Raw genomic sequence first — 14316 nt, 5'->3', positions numbered from 1 at the left:
ACAATGACCTATACTCGATACAATTATCATCCTTATAACAATTGTATTATTTAGTCACGAGCAGGATTTAAAAATCACATGATAAATCTTTCTTTATCGTTTTAAAAGTAGCTCTAAGGACTTCATCATAACATATGAGTTCTATTTAGGAAGATGTATTTCTTATGATGAGTCTATCAGATAATATTTATCATTTTATAATTTATATACATGTATGGAGCACAATTATCTACAACCTAGGTGATCGACTTTAGGACATAATTTTTAACAACTTTCACTTGGATTAAAGCCAATCAGATCAGTATCAAATATCCATCTTTTATTTGAGATCATCGAACTCATTAGATTTGATTGCTCTAGTCAATGGGTCGGCTAAATTTTTTTTTTGATCGATCTTCTTAAGATTGACTTTATTTCAATCTTATCGAACAAAATAATTGTAATGCAGAAAGTATTTGGTTCTCAAATGGAACATCAATTCTTCAGCTTGAGCTATGGCTCCAGTACTGCTATCAATACAGAAGGATTGGACCATCAACGGAGGGTGCCTTTCCAAACTTGCTAATGAACTTTCATAATCAAACAACTTCTTTACCAGCATCAAATGCTACAAAGAACTCTATATCGTAAATAAAACTAGCTACTGAATACTGCATAGAACCTTTCCAGTATATCGCTCCTCCTTTTAGGATAAAAATATAACTTGATACAACTTTATTATTTCGATCCAACTAAAAACTAGAATCAATATTCTACAGATTTTAAGTCAGACTCTCCATAAACGAGCCATTAGTCCTTAATATTTCATAAATACTTAAGGATGGTTCTCATAACCTTTCAAATCTTTATGGAGAACAAAGATGACAACCAAGCTTTTATTTCCTATAATGTAGGAATGTCATTTTTGATTAAGAAAATTTTATCCAAATAGCACAAAGAATACTTTTACAGAACTATTAGCACATTTATACATATAAAATTTTGCTTCATTCTCAACGATGCCATACGTTCAAAATATATATTTCAACTTCGAGAAGCTTGATTTAATCTAAATGGACTTGAGGATTGCCACAAAAAAATATCTCGTCATAGTCAACACTATAATTTTGATGAAATCCTTTGATAATCGGATAGAATTAATAGGTCTCCACCTTTCCATCTGCGCCTTTATCCATCTAAAATTCACTTACACCCTATGGGTCTTATCCATTCAGGTGAATCAATAAATGTCCATACGTCATCGATCTTCATGGACTTCATTTCATATTTAATGCTCTGTACCACTTCTCAAAGTTAGATCCCTATATAGCATTCGTATGGGAGATCAAATCTCCATCTCAAATCTAAAAATCGAAGTATCTGTTTGGCTGATACGGTACTCTATCATATCCACTCATAGATGCCTTTACATCAGGCTCTGAATTTGATCTAATCAACTCTGATTCTATTGGTTTATATCAGAGTCAGTTCCTCTACCTATGAAGCTTCACCAAGCTTGCTCTTAACGGCATCAGTTCTTTCACCAAGGAACTTCTTTTTCAAAAAGAATATCTTAAAATTTATGAATATCTCATGTCCATCAAGAAGGTAGAAAAAATATCTCTAAAATAATATTTATCAGACTAAGATTCAATCTATTCGATTTGTGAATATTTCACATAAGTTCGACATTCCAAATCCTAAGGTAAGAGAGCATCGAAATAATCATGTTCATATCTCATATGGAGTTTTGGTAATCGATTTGCTCGAAACGTTCTTAAGCACATATCAAGTAGTCTCTAAAATATAACCTCAAGCAAATCAGCAAATCCCACAGTGGATCGAACCATATCTAACAAAGTTTGATTTCTCCTTTTAGAAGCCCTTTTAAACAGTGGTATCCTAGGAGAGGTCCATTGAGAGAGAATCCAATTCTCTTCAAGATATGTCAAAACTTACTGTAAAGATATTCACTTTATCGGTCTAATCGATGAGTTTTAATACTCTTTGCAGTTAGTTTTTCTATCTCATTATGGAATCATTTGAATATTTCAATCGATTCAAATTTGTGCTTCATAAGCAAGATGCACCCATATCAAGATAGGTCAACAGAGATTTTAATAAAGTAATAAGTCCTCTTCTAATACTAATGTTCATGAGTGCAAATACATCAATATATATCAAACTCAGAACATCACTAACTCATTTACCCCTTCCAATAAAAGATGACTAAATCAATTATACCAAAGGCAAACTTTTGTAATATTATCTAATCTAGGGTGCTAGTCAGATGTGTATATTACACTAACAAGCTATGGTACTGAGTTTATGTCATTTTCAATTATCCACTCATTATTACAGTATCATTCACAATAATATTATAATAATCATTCTTATTGATACCATCAATAAGATTGGACAATAGTGACAATCACTTAAAATGACATCTTCAGGATTGAAAACAAGCTTGATGATTCTTAATGTTAAGACTAGAACAGACTTCCATTTTTTACATTCAGAAGTCTCTTGCCGTTTACAAACTTTCTACTATCCTGAAATCTTTTGCAACTATTTACAAACATGACTTGTACTGTCGGTATCCTATATCCAGGTAGTAGTATTATCAATAGAGAAACTTCAAGAAGTTATTATATAACTATCTTGACTAGCAACCATTTGTTGATCTCTCTTTTAAGTCTATTTGGGTTAGCCCGAGACTTCTTGATCAATTCGCTTAAAAACCATACTCAACTTCTGATACTGACTATCAAAGTTAGGTCGGATAATATTTTCATTATCTAACAGTGAAAAGAATGATAATATTCTAACCATTTCTAAAAAAAAATAATTGATTTATTAGCATATGAACTATTTTAGACCTAAAGACTTGAACTTTAGTCTAAAGATGCTCCCACTATTTTATATGAATTGATAGCCTTTATCTCCAATCTGAGAAATTATCTTAATTCCTTAGCAAGTACTAGAATCCACACAGACTGCAGATAAGCCTGAGGATGGTTTGGTCAACCCATATGCACCTATGGGTAGGTTCTCAACTAATTGTTTCTCCAAACAACTTCTAGTATTTAATTTAGCCTCAAATTTTATTTCAGTAAGCAATGGGCCTCCACTGAAAGTCTCAGTTAGGTCCAACCATTAACATGAACCTACTCAGTAATTCTAGCCAAAAAATGATCAGGCCCGAGGATGGCTCGATCAACCTAGCCATTCATCAGATAGTTTAACAGAATCATCATATGATGAATGATAATTTCATTATTCAGAGAGAACACCAGACGGATGGCGCTTGCAATGTCAATAAAAAATAATGAATCCATTATCATTCACTTTAATGGGAGGCTATGATCTAGTTATTTTCATAACCAGCTTATTTTATGGATCTAATAATTTAGAGAATTTGATTAAATTTTTTAGAAGATATCAGTCGACCTACAAGTTATAAATCTTTCCACTGACTTTACTAAGTCATGAAAAGGACTAGTGACTAGCGGGTCTAACCGACATGTTATAATTCTCCCACTGACTTCATCAAGTCATGGGAACGACTAAAAACAAATCGATCCAGAGCACCTAAATTAGTCATACTGATTAACCTTAATGGCACGGGCTAACTCGAATCATTTAGTGATCTAATTAAAATTTAATTCATCAAATTGGTCAGGTAAGTAAGATCAATGAGAGAGTTTGCTAAGCTTACCTTAGACACCATCAAAATTGTCAGATAAACCACTCTCAATTAAAAATCATCGATCGAAATGCCAAACTTACCTTAGACACCAATTGGTTAACTAGTTTTAATTTAACCAACTTAATGATTTTGGTTCAACCACTGAGCCACAATCAAGATCCATTTGATCTAATCAAAGACATGGACTTAACCATCTACAACTATTATATTAAAAAAATCCTAATTAATCTAATTGAATATTTGGTTAGATTTAATCAATTTCTCTACATGGTCAATCAATTCTTTGATTCTAACCTTAGGTCTAACCCAATTAAAGAGAAGAATCTGATTTGAGCTAACCCATGTCCTATGTTTTATGCAACGTCATTAGATATCAAATCATAATTCTAGATCTATTCAGTTCAATACTTAATTCTTAATTCAGTTTTTGCATCAACATGGTTAAGGTTTTGAAATAATTTCTTATGTAAACCTTTTATATAAAATTTTTTAGATCAAATCTAAATTTTTATGATTTTAAATCAAAATAATTTTGATTGATCAAGATTAGATGTAACTAGTTCTTCGCAACTTGCATCACATACAACAACACCTAGGGTTTTAAGATCTAAGATTTTACAAGAAGTAAGTTTTTTTCTTTCACTTTCTTCTTCATGGGACCTTACAGTGGCATCCCTACACACCATAAGAGCATTCCATTGAATGAGAAGAGAGGGTCATGTAACCCTACTTGCTCCTATGATCGGACAGTCTGGTGATTACCCAATTCGAGTACTTTACTACTCAAAATATCTAATCTAATTCATATATCATATATGCAAAAATTTAGATCTAATCTAAATTATATTAGATTTAATTTTATATTAAATCATATTTAAAATCAGATCATAATACATCTCATGCATTGCTAAATCTAAATTTCAACTCTATATTCATATATATTCATGTCATAACGAACCTTCACTTTGATACCATTTGAAGGGAAGCATGATGGTTTTGTACATATATTTTTAAAAAATTTACAGTAGAACATACATAGATTAAATAATTTAATCTATAATGCATGCATAGATCAAATCTAAAACTACCATATAGGATCTATGACATAAACTAATATGCATGTATGTAAATCTGAAATCTAAAATTCAGCAAGTATAGATCAGATCATATCAAATTTATATTTAGATTACATCTAAAAATGAATTGAGTTCAAAACTTCATACCTGAGCATGGATAGCAGATCACCGCATCCGAAATTTGTAATAGTTTGTTCTTCATGTTGCTCGACAGTCGCACACATATCTGACCTCTACGGATATCCACACGAAGTCCTTGTGCTGATCGATCTCCCTGGGAGTGCTAGCTCGCGAAGACACCATATTTTGACTAATCTAAGAGAAACACAAAGAAGATGAAGAATAAAGAGACTTTCTTCTTTTCTTCTGCATCCACGCATCAGATCTCTATAATAGAGATCAAGAGAAGAATACTTTCTTCTCAATTTTTCCACACACAATAGAGAACCTTTCTCTTTTCCTTTCATACCTTTAAGAAGAACTTTTCTTCTCTGATTTTTCATGATGAAAATCAGATCTAATCTAATTTTTTATGCTGAAAATAATATAGATTTTCATGTTCTAAAAAAAAATCTAAAAAAGAGATCCGAGAGAAGAACCGTTCTTCTCTCTTCTTCTCCCTTTTTCTCTTTGATTTAGAACTCTAGGAAGCCCCAAACATCCAACTAAATTTTTTTAATATTTTTTCTCTAAATTTTTATGTTAAAAATTAGATCTAATCTAATTTTAATACTAAAAAAATAAAAAAAAAATGAAAGAAAAACTCCTTCTTCTCCAAGGCTGTGTACAAAAAAGAAGACCCTTCTTCTTTCTTCTCTTTATCTTGTTGGGAAGAACTTTTTTTCTTCAATTTTCTATTGTAAAACTAGTAAAAAAAGTTCTCTTTGATGCCTAAAAATCAGCAATAAAAATCTCATAAATCACTCCAAGATGAAGAGGAGAAAAGGGGTTGGCGTGTGGAGTATGGGGCATCCAACTCTTGGACGCCTCTCCTTATTTTTTTTGTGATGACAAGAAAGAGGGAGGGGACGCCTATTTTCTTTCACGGAACAACAAAAAAGGGGTGTGGCCTTTCTTGATGGTTGTGGGTTATTTCACGTGAAGAGAGGTGGGGCGTGAGGATTAAATATCACGTGGGGTTTTGAGTTGATTTAGTCCTATTCCAAATAGGATTCAAGAATCTTGTTCCATCTCTAACTAACTCTTGGATCCAATACTAATCAATTTAAAAATTAGTTATAACAAACTAACTAATTGGGTCCTAGTCTATTTATGAAATCAATTAGGCCCTAATTCAATTGGAGAATTAATTAGATTAAATCTCTATTGATCTAGGGATTGATTCTTGATGGATATTAGAGAAGTTATTTGATAATAGGGCTTGATCCAATCAAGCTTGTTATTCAATAAGATTTGATCCAATCAAAACCTATATAAAACTAATTGAATCTCATTCAACTTAGAATTTGATTTGTATCCCTAAGATCAATTGGAACAAGTCTTGTTATCCAATAGGGATGTATCTAATCAATCCAAAATCAATTTAATTGAATCTAATTTAATTAGATCTGATCCAATCCCTATTGCTCAATTAAATTGAGCCAATTAATAATCATATTGTTAATTAATTATTTTTTTAATTTATTAACTATTAGTAAATAATTTATTGCAACCTTTACAAAAGATTAATTATCAATCAAATTGATAAAAAATCCTTAACGATTCATAATCGTCGATCAGCCATTTGATCAGATAGATACTTCTATGTATGTGATCTCATAGGTTCGAACCTAAGTTTGTAGCACAAGAATAATTTTTGTACTAATCGATATTATCATTTAGAAATAGTTTTTGATATCCGAATAGGCTGAATGTATGTCCAGCAATACTCTAGAACCCATGTGGATATAGTTACCGTATAATTCATCCCTTTGACACTTGATGCTCAAGGATAACTAAGAGTTAAACTATCAACCCAGAAAAAATGATCCATATTGTGTCTCAACCTTAAAAATTCTGTGACTCCTTACTGGAACTACTTTGATCAAAATTCTGCTAATTGAAACACAGTGATGCATCATCTTCAATTTTACTTAGAGCGATCAATCCCATCTTGACTCGCACTCAGACTTCACAAGTACTTGACTGTATTTAGAAAATTTTCATCATCGAATTAGAAATTCAGATAGTTCGACATCAAAGCACAGTGAGTTGCTTATAAGTCACCAAGACAGCCTCAGATCAGAGGGACATTTATACCCATATCCTATCAGAGCAACTCTTGACAGTAGAATACTCCGAAAGTGGTCACGCTCAGTGAAATATACTTTTACATATCATCCGTATGTCATACCCGTGTCATCACATGCTTTAGTTAAGAGGACAACCAACTAATATGGTATACAATGACCTATACTCGATACAATTATCATCTTTATAACAATTGTATCATTTGATCGCGAACAAGATTTAAGAATCACACGATAAATCTTCCTTTATCATTTTGGAAGTAGCTCTAAGGACTTCATCATAACATATTTCTATTTAGGAAGATGTATTCTTTATGATGAATCTATCAGATAACGTTTATCATTTTATAATTCATATACATGTATGGAGCACAATCATCTACAACCTAAATGATTGGCTTTAGGATATAATTTCCAACACTATGACACCTCCATCCTTTGCTTATTTGCCTTGGCACCCCTCTAATACTAAGAATCATGTTAGATACATGATAGTTAATAGCCTCTTTCCCAATAAATTTCTCTGCTCTACCCTCATCATCGGCTTCTTTTGCTCTGGCTATCCCATAAGATGATGAGCATAACAGATGAGATCACCATCACCTCCTGCTTATCCTCTTTTAGAAGGCCCAATATTGTTCTGTACATTGCCATCATCGATGAGCTTCACTATCATGTGTGAATGAGGCCATCAAGGAGTTGCTTAGTAAAATGACCAAGAAGGACCTACACCCCAAATGTGTCGACTTTTATCTCCATCATAAGGGGTTACTTCTAAGTGGATAATAGTCAACAAGTGCTTGGTAGTGTATAGTTGAAATTGAGTGCGACCCCAATAAGGTCAACTATAGTATATTGAATGATGGTTTGTGCTAGGAAGGAAAATTAAAGGATGAAATGATGGTCTAGTAGAACATGCTAAGCAAGAAATGCATCCCAGACTTGATTGCCTACAACTCCATGATCCAAGGGATCTGCCAAGCTAGGATAGTAGATGGAGGGATGAGAATATTCCTCTTATTAAATTTGATACAGTAAATCTCCTATAAGAATGTAATCTAGTGAGAACCAGTGAGGAGACACTTGGTCAGGATAATGTAGGAATAGAAATAGTCTCCTTAGTAGGAAGATCGATTCCCCAGGAGGTAGCAAGGTTTAGGGCAAAAGGGAAGTTGGAAAAGCCCTCAACTAGGGTCTAAGGGTGTGCAGCGGCACCTTTGTAAATAAGAGTGCAAATCGATCAAATTGAATTGGATCATAAGTGATCCTAATCTAATACGGTTCCTTGATCGAGTCCTAATGTTGGATCCAGATCCAACTCAATAGAAGATTGGGTCAGATCGAATCAGATCCATGGTCAAAAATTTTGTCCCACTGGATCATTTGGGTCGGATCGGATCCATGTATAATCAGGTTCCAACCTAAAAAATTTAGATCCGATTCAGGTCCAAATTCAAGTCAGATCTGATTCGTATAATAAGACAATATATGAGAAGTTATGATAAAAAAAAATAAATATTAATTTATCTTGACTATTAATTTATAAACAATCAATAATTTTTAACTACTAGAGCTCAAACATTATTGAAGAAAATTTTAATACAAAATTTCACACATGAATGGATGCCATCAAATATTATAATGACTTTGATACATTACTATCAAGAACTAACTAAGATATAACTATAATCTAGAGAAAAAAAATAAATATAGAAACCAACTCAAAGATCATTTTCAGTTCTCTGCAATATCTCTATCTTTTCTTGACAACTGAAATATTTTTTTTATTTTTGGTATAGTATTTGTTCTGAAATCTAAGTAAACAAATCATAACAAATAAATAGATTGATGGCCTTTGCCTTGATAGCATGTACAAATGAGTCGGATCGAGTCGAGTCAAATTCAGTAAATCTAAATCTAATCTGAAATATAAAATAGATCCAATTTTAGAACCTGATCTGGCTCCGCAGCTCCTTTAAAATGGATTAGATCAGATCAAAACGAATCAGATCAGATCATGGGTCAATCCGATCCATTTGCAGCCTTATTTGTAAGCATCCCATTTTAGTCGGAGTAGATGGCAAGACTATTAGCAGTACAACAATAGGTTGGACATTATAGTTGTCAAAGTGAAGGAGCAAATGTGTTTGTAGGCCAAGACATTTGTTGTTGCATGGACATGGCTGTGGCATAGGAGGCAAAATTGGGCATCATCAATGCAATAGTCGTATGCCACCATAGCCTTGCCATAGTAGTCATAAGGAGTCTAATCTAACCTCTTCTCCTCCCCCATTTCCTTCCAAGACCCTAAAATGAGATCTTCCAAGCTTCTTCCAAGAACTCTAATCCTTCAAGATCATGTTCTAGGGCTTGGAGCAGAGTCAAGCAATCCTTAACTTTTTATTAGAAATTTTATCCAGAACTAAAATTTTGAAATAATAGTAAGAGTAATTTTATCATTTTAGATGATTTTTTAATTGCATTAGATGGCAGATGGGGCTTGGGACTACTTTTCATCAATAATGTATTTAAAGGAGCTAATTGAAAATTTTTATAAGAGGGAGGACATGTGAAACTTGGATAAACTTGAGAGGATGAAGAGGTAATTTTTAAAAGAAATATATAGGTGTGGGAATAACTATGTGAAAATTTTCATTATTTTCAAAATGCATGTATCTCTCTTCATTAAAACTCTTGCAAACCCATTCCTTTAAGTCTCACAAATTGTATGTAAAAAGGTGAAGAATAACAAAGAAGATGAATAGATGATTTTGCTAACTTGGCGGAACTCTCTATTAGACTGCATGCAAGCATTGAAGGGAGGGAAGACATGGACTTGCGTAAGAACATGGGTGATTGTGCAAAATTATTAAATAAATGATCGCTCATATCTCTTTGAGTTTAGTTGAAAAATATCAACTATCTAAATTATCATATGAGAATCCTCCTTATGTCAAATTCCCTATCTTGCATAGGATTGCTTGTTGTGCTTTCTCATCCAAAACACCCAGCAAGTACCCAATAGATAAGTTTTAAAGTCATCCAGATATCTTCAATAAAACTATTTATATGAAAGAAAAGTTGAAAAAAAAAATTTTGCTAGTACCTGGAGCAATTCCTGTTGATGTCTTGATGGGCATGCATGTGCTTGAGAAGAGGGAGAGAATTATGGAACAATTCACACTACTAATTATATATATTAAAATGGATCATTCACATATATATATATATATATATATATATTAAAATGGAGGCTCTGTATTAGCAAAGGTCTCCGTTTACCATCTGGACATGTTATGTATTAGCAATCTGCATGGGAATTTAATTCTACGTAGAATCCATTCAAAAGCCTAATGAGGTAGATAATTATTTAGAAAAGAAGGATAGTGAAGGCACGTAAACACATGGCTCAAGGCGTTATTGTCATGTAACTTTTCCTTCCTGCTTTCTCTAATCCAGTTTTCACGAAATATGCAGGCTCATATGGAAAAAAAATTAGGGCCCATGCCTTTATGATAGCAATAACAATGTTGCCATACAAACCTTTTCGTTCTGCTTCCTCCAACCTAGTTTTCACTAAATCAATGCTATTTACAAGATCATATTGGAAAAAAAAAAAAAAAAAAAGTGAGGCTTGTGCTTTTATGATAGAAATAACAGCCATAATATTTTTGCCAATTGTAGAATTTAATGTTGCTCAATTTTTGGATTTGACAAGATAGAATTTGGAGCTCCAATAATTAGAAAAAAACAGCATGTAATTTCTAATCATCTAATTGCATGGATTATGGCTCTGGGTTGGTAGCTCTCCCCATGTATATACACAGTCATTTGCCATGTATGGACATCATATTTAATTCAACATGGAAATTTTTCTTTGATGGAGAAAAGCTCTGCGTCAACTTCCACTTGATTTTCTTTTGTCCCTCCTCTTCGTTTGATCACCTGTGCCTTATCAAATTGAATTCGATCATCGAATGATTAGAAATGAAAGTAGAAGTTGTCACTGGAGTTTCTCTGGTTATCCATTGGAGCCTTATGTGAAGGAAATGCCTTTTTTTTTTATATATTAAAAATTATCCACCAGATGCATGGAATTGCCAAATCATATAGATAGCATTAGTAAAAAATCAATAATATTTTAATACATTAATTGAAACTAATAATATTTTAGTAAAAGTAATAAAATTAATAATATTGATAACACTAATAATACTAAAAGTATTTTAATAAAATAATATATTTAAGTAAAAGTAATAGCATTTTTTTACTAATGATCTTCTTAAAAGATTAATAATGTTTAACAATATATTAATCTATTAAAAAAATTATATGTTATTAAAACTAATAAAATATTTAGTAATAAAATATATATTTTATATACTAATAAAAATATATCACTTTCTAAATAACTATATAATTAATAAAAAATAATATTTTAGCAGTGGTATATTTTCTAAATTAGAAAAAAGGTATCCCACGCATGGTGCAGATTATATGATAGTGTAATATATAATGCTATGAAAAGTACTACTTTTTTTAATTTCTAAGCAATGATGTACATTAATTAATTTTATCTTTTCACACATTCTTATTTTGATTGGAATTTTTTTTTTTTTAATTTTTTGTGTTGATGGGCATATGCGTTATGACTAGTATTTTGCAATGCGAGACTCAACCTCAATATCACTTGTTGTTAAGTGGCAGGTCAACCACAAAAGATGTACGTCTAAATACCTACTACCATTTTAAGCCAATGAAACATGAACCAATTATAAGAGTCCAAAAGAAGAAAAATCCTAGAAATAGCATATGAAGTGCAATTGTTGTGGTGTGAAAGTTCCCTGAACCCCAATACAAATGTGAGTTTATTTGTCAAAGGCCAGGAGCTTTAGTAGCATGAGAGTTTCTTCAGTGATACATGGACCAACGAGGCCGTCTTGACCCTTCACAGAGGCATTTGCATATGTTCCAAGGAATAGCTCATTTTACTATTAAAAGTAAATTTCCGAGCAATGCATAGGGTTTTGCTTGAGAGGTTCTTTTCAAATTTTAGTATGATATGATGGGAGACCAAACTCTACAGCGATCGTTTTATTATGATAAATATTATCTCAGACCTTCCTTCTCAAAAGAAAATGTTATCTTAGACCGTGCATGAGAAAACAATTTATCAAAACCAGACTTATAGCCATTGTTTGAGTCTAATTTCTAGATTCCCATTGAGATCAAATATTGTATCTTGTCCAATACATGTTACAAAAGTTAAATCATAAATATCAAGCACTTAGGTATTAAATATATAATAATTGACTAAAAATTCAAAAGATACATTTTATTTAAAGTCAACTTTAATTACTCGAACACGTTATAACATGCCATTTTTATTTTTCTACTCCATTTTTTAAAAAAAAAATCAAGTACTTCTTTGGTAGAAAGAGCTTGAATAACTTCATTTTTCTGGAGGAATGGCCACTTCTATCAGGAATGCTATGCCATTTACAACCCCAGCATTTTTCAATATTAGAACACTATGCCATTTTCATATATACTTTTCATACAATAATTGGGTAACTATATGGATTTTGATCAAGTGCTTGTTGGTTAGGTCCGATAAATCTTAAATCCAAGTTTAATCCAAAAGTTTCACTGAGTTTGAGTTTCTTATCCAACTTATTCATTCGGATTGGATCAAATCAAGATGAGGTTGCTCTAGTTAGATACTAGGTTAAAGTGATAGCTTGTATTAAAAAATTGAAAAAATTATAAATTGCAAATCCAAATTTAATCCAAAAGTTTCACTGAGTTTGAGTTTAAGTTCTTGTCCAACTTATTCATTCAAGTTTAGATCGATTGACGTCGATCTAGTCGGATATTGGGTTAAAGTGGTAGCTCATTTTTAAAAGTTGAAAAAATTATAGAGACATCACCTCAACTTAAGATATGACCCAGAGATACCTCTTGACTTTCAAAAAAATTTAAGCAGCTCTATTAAATCTCCTAACTATTTCAAACCGGTCCTTCCCTTCATTTATATCACGAAACCATCATATGATTGTATAAAATTATTGTAGCATAAAAATACCCTTGATATTTGTTATTTAGGATGGAGTCCTTGCACCAAAAGAGGAGCTTGACAATAAGGATGTCTCAATCAACAATTAGGATCATCGAAAAATCAATAGGCAAATCACCTTCTTCTCATGATCCAGTTGTTGTAACATGGGGCCATCAATCCTCTCGATGTTTAAACCAAACATCAATAAGAAAGAAACAATTTATGATCAAGAAAACTAAAAACAAAAGGTAGACAATGAAATTGATTAATAAAAGATAAAAAATGGACCTCATGGAGCTGAAGATCCCTTTTAACTGAGCTGAGGCGAAGGCATGATTGATAAGCTTGATTTTGTGGTGGACAGCAACGAGCTCCTACATGTGAAAGATATGGGTGGTGGGTGGCAAAGCACTCTACGATGATGGCAAGGTGAGAGATCTTCTTGGCCAAAAACAGGGGGTCTCAGAAGTTGTTTAGGAGGGTGAGGTGCATAGAGCCTAGGTCATGGTTGAAAGAGGGTGGTGGGGAGTTGTGGACCAACAGTGGTGGCCCTTCATTGGGTGGGGCGGCATCCAACTCCTTGACATTGATGGTAAAAAATCCTGAGAGAACGAGAGGGAGGGGTTTACTAGATCATAGGAGAAGTTACGAGGAAGAGAGTACATGTATGGCATGGAGCATCGTGAGATTTCTCCTCCTTTATCTTCATCCTTTTCAAGCCCTCGATTAAGTTTCATACTTCATTGTAAAGAAACGAGAATGTATTTCTTTGCGGAATGATAGCTATTAGAGGGATTTTCTATGAAAATAAATCAACAAAAGCTCTTTTTATGGATAGTTAGACATCTCTATCTCTAGGCATTGTTGTTGTATCTTGTGTCTATTTTGTTCTATTGCTACATACTGAATTTTAGAATCAGAACGGCAAGTTTGGGAACAAAATTTTTTTTGCCCTTTAAATATGAATGAATGAATAAGATAGAAGAAGAGAAGAAGAGAATAGAATACATTAGCATGATGAGAATAGAAGTCATCCTGTTGCTGCTCTTTATTATTATTTTTTTTCCCTCAATAATCAACAAAAGAGAAGGTGTGCAAGAATGAAGCAATAGCCAACGTTGAATGAGGGATCGAATAATCATTGAGGGATGGAGGACTAGAGTGGCGAGGTCAAAGCGAACCATTGGAATTAGGGGTAGCCAAAAAGATGTTTGAATAGGCAAAAAGGGAGAGTGAGAGAGTGAA

The sequence above is a fragment of the Elaeis guineensis genome, chromosome 3, assembly GCF_000442705.2.
Source record: "Elaeis guineensis isolate ETL-2024a chromosome 3, EG11, whole genome shotgun sequence".
NCBI classification, from domain to species: Eukaryota; Viridiplantae; Streptophyta; class Magnoliopsida; order Arecales; family Arecaceae; genus Elaeis; species Elaeis guineensis.
This window is presented reverse-complemented; position numbering follows the sequence as displayed.